This window comes from Zeus faber, assembly GCF_960531495.2.
Source record: "Zeus faber genome assembly, chromosome: 2".
NCBI classification, from domain to species: domain Eukaryota; kingdom Metazoa; phylum Chordata; class Actinopteri; order Zeiformes; family Zeidae; genus Zeus; species Zeus faber.
In genome coordinates, this window is record NC_137189.1 from 36,954,065 (window position 1) to 36,957,750 (window position 3,686).

A 3,686-nucleotide genomic window follows, 5' to 3' on the forward strand; every position below is an offset into this window, starting at 1 on the left:
CGTTTCGCCTCCTTTGACCTTATTGTCTTTTTGCGGAGGCCGAGCACCCGGCGGCGTCCTGTTGGGCGGCTCCTGTTTGGCGCCTCACGGCGGAGGTGAAGGGAGGGAACGGTGAGATTCCTCCCTCTCTTTGGGGCACGGCATCGACTCGTGGAGCGTTGTTTGCGAGACGGAGGAAAACCGAGAAAGGGAGAGAGGGCAAGAACGTTTCAAAACTGATAAACAAAGATAAAAATAAAGCCTGAAAACTGGACAAACCCTGGGGGGGGGGGGGGGGGGTGAATGGAGGAGTCCTTTCACATAATGGGCCTATGTTCTCCCGGCTCGCATACCCCCGCCCACCTCCCGAGGCCTCTCTCTCTCTCTCTCTCTTTCTCTCTCTCTCTCCCTCCCTCTCCTTTTCTCCCCCCCCCCCCCTCTCTCTCTCTCTTCCCCTCCGTCTCTCTCTCTTTCTGCCACTCCCTCTCCCTTTCTCCCTCCCTCTCTCTCTCTCTCTTTGGAAAGGCCTTAATGAGTTTACATTTACATAACTCCCTTTCCGGTTGTTGCAAATGTTGCCCTTCATACGAGCCCCTCCCTCTCTCCCTCCCTCCCTCCCTCTCTCTATCTGTCTCTCTAATTCTCTCAAAAGCTCTCATTCACTTTCTGTGTGTGTGTGTGTGTGTGTGTGTGTGTGTGTGTGTGTGTTTGCCGCCCAGCAGAGTGTCTACCTGCTGCTCGTCCTCTCAGTCGCTCCGCGTGTCGAGGGCGTGTGGACAACCCCGTCGAAGAGAAAAGGCCGTTTTTTTTTACATTTACCTACGAGGGGAAAACGAGGGGACTCAGACTCGAGAATGGCGCCGAAAAATCGGTCGCGGCTTAGTCCGGTCACAGGAGCGACTGTGAAACCGCTAATCAACCGCAAATTACTAATTAACCTCCGGCACGGACGGAGAAACCCCGTCGCCGGGTTAAAACCGAGGGAGAGAGAGAGGGTGGTCCGTCCAAAGAGGATGCTTGACTTCAGGCTAAACCCTGTGTTTGCCGACCTTCCCGCCCCGGGTGCGGGAAGGTCGGCAACTGCGCGCGGAGGCCGCTCCGTGCATGCCGTGCCTGGACCACGAATTGGCCGTGGCTCAACCCTGCGGCGGCGTACGCTCGCGGCGGCGTTGAAATTTGTCTACTCATCCATTTACCCCGTCACCCCACTTCGCTCTGGACATGTATGCGCTGGGGATGTCGAACAATTTTTGATGGCTTCTCATGGCGGCGGTCGCCGTTGATCCCAGGCCACTGCCTACCTCAAGTTTAGCGATTCGGTCCTTGTTGAAACATTATTATCACTATTATCATTATCATCAATGTCACATAGTCTTCATCCCAAGCGCAGTACACAACAGGCGCTCTTGGCAGTAGCTCTGGAGGTTGAGGGGTGGTCTGGTAACTGGAGGGTTGCTGGTTCGATGCTCAGCTCCTCCCGACTGATTTGCTGCGGCGCCTGACCCCTTGAGAGCTCCCGACGAGCTGGTTGTCCCCCTGCACGGCTGATTCCGCCGTCCATGTGCGAATGGGTGAATGTGAGGCGCGTAAAGCCCGGTAGCAGACGAGATGGCGTGGCGAAGCCGCGGTCTGACTAGGTCTGATTAGCCCGATTAGTTGGAACCGGCTGGGAGAGTTTTCTCACGTGTTGTTATGTCTTGCAGCGGGGATCGCCCGGCGCAGGAGACGTGCCCCTGCGGACCGGATCGCAAGGCACACGGACCCGGACTCTGTTTATGCAGGTTTTGATTTGTGTTCATGCTTTGGCGCCCCAGCCCTTTGTTTGTTGGTTTTAATAAAAAACCCGCCGTGCCGGCACCTCGCTGCCTGAAAATCTCAGTCTCCCTCCATGAACCCGTATTAGTGGGTAGAGTCTGCCATAAGCCCCTTTCCGACTTGCACTGAAAGCCGTAAATCTTCTGGCAATGTTCCGTCTTGGCGCCGTGTGGGAAAAGGAGCCGATCTCCATGTTCTGTGAAAGTTGTTTTCGGTAACTTTCCCCACTCCACCTAGCATCATTTCCGGGAAAATGCCAGTTCGGCTGTGAATGGAAGACTGGTGGAATGGAAGCAGTAACATTGCCGTAAATTAAGGGTGGAGCTGAATCCAAATAAAGCACAAATAGTGTGTTTTTACGAATATTTATTTAATACACTCTTAAAATACATTTTTTTTTTTTGGGAAGAAAAAAAACATTGCAAAAAAAAGCATCTGAACCGTGGAGCTCGACTGCAGAGACAAGAAACTGAAACGGGTCCTCTCTAAGGAGACAGGTCTTTATAACCCTATATTTTATTATTTTTCTTCTTGAAAATGCCACTCAGACACTGGACGTGTCTATTACAGTTAGGGGGCCCGGTGCGGGGACATTGGGCAGACACTCGCCTGCCGGCTGCACCCGAGTGCGGAGCAGGAGAGGTAATCGCGTGGACAGGTTGAAAATGATCACACTGGTTTTGTAATATTGGAAGAAGAACAATCAATCGTATTTGTCTCACAGCAACACACACACACACAGAGCGGCCGGAGAGATTCAGCCTCTTGTGTTCATCCCATCCCAGCTGTCCTTCCTCCAGCGGGCTGCCAGGAGCAGTGGGCACCCCTCATTGCGATGTTGCCAGGGGGACCAATTTCCAAGCGTAGATCCATGTCATGGTCAGGGACAGGACAGGAAAGTGTTGTGCGCGTGTTTAATTGTTTAATTTTTTTTTTATATATCGGTGGAAACCCAGGTGAGCACAGGGAGAACATCCCCGAAACAGCTTCATCCAGACAGGCCGTGTACGCCATCGAGATAACCCGCCGGAGCGCGGTGCCAACAACGTCCCGGGTGGCAATCGAACCCAGGACCTTCTTGCTGTGCGGCAGCGGCGCAAGCGCTGCGCGGCAGTGCCGGGGGCTAAGGTTATTGCGTCCGGGGGCTCTGTCCCCTGTGTCCCGGCTCCATCATTGGGGGGGAGGGAAGTGTCCGTCCGGGAGGGGCGGCGAGACGGGAAGCGAAGCGTCGGTCTCTGAGAGCCAGGAAGAAAAACAAAACTCAAACGGATTCAGATTGTCCGTTGCCGACAGATTGTCGACACGATCGCATCTACGGTGGACATCATGTCATAACCCTAATCCACTAATGTACTAATGTATCCGGAACAGTCATCTAATGTGGGAACAGACTACCTAATGTTCCAGATTCAAACTGGGCTTAACATGCAAAGCGCTTTCAGTGGCCCGAGTGGTGAGAAAAGCGCTTCATAAAAGCAGTCCATGCACCTTTCTCAATTGCTGAAGGCCCGTTGTTACATTCTCACAGAAAAGGTAAAACATTTGACTATTAGCAACAAATAGTGCCCCCCATAGAAACTGAAACTCCTCCTCCATGACGCGTCTGGACCCTTGGCGTCTGGACCCTTGAGCGGTCATGCGTTTGGCCACAGAATGTTCATCTAGACTGAAATGAAACCAGTTTGGGGATATCAGCAACAAGCGAATACAATATGTCTTATTGTAGCTTTGAATCAAATGTTTGTTCCATTGAAGAATTCAGAATTTTAGAGGGACAAAAACACAAAAGCAAAAACACTGACAAATGTGTTAAATAACAAAAGTCAAGTTGATAAGTAGTCGCTAGTAACATCTGAAGGCCCCAAGGACCCGGGGGACCCAGAGGATGTCAA

At 52.3% G+C, this 3,686-nt stretch overlaps 1 protein-coding gene across 1 annotated transcript in view; it reads left to right on the forward strand.

The window, feature by feature from the left end:
- The window catches only part of ndfip2 (Nedd4 family interacting protein 2), a 37,196-nt gene extending 35,405 nt beyond the window's left edge, over positions 1 to 1,791 (forward strand). The window contains exon 8 of the mRNA XM_080022299.1: positions 1,683 to 1,791. The gene's annotated coding sequence lies outside the window, so the exon portion shown is untranslated. The remainder of the gene's footprint in view (positions 1 to 1,682) is intronic.
- The last annotated feature ends 1,895 nt before the right edge of the window (positions 1,792 to 3,686 follow it).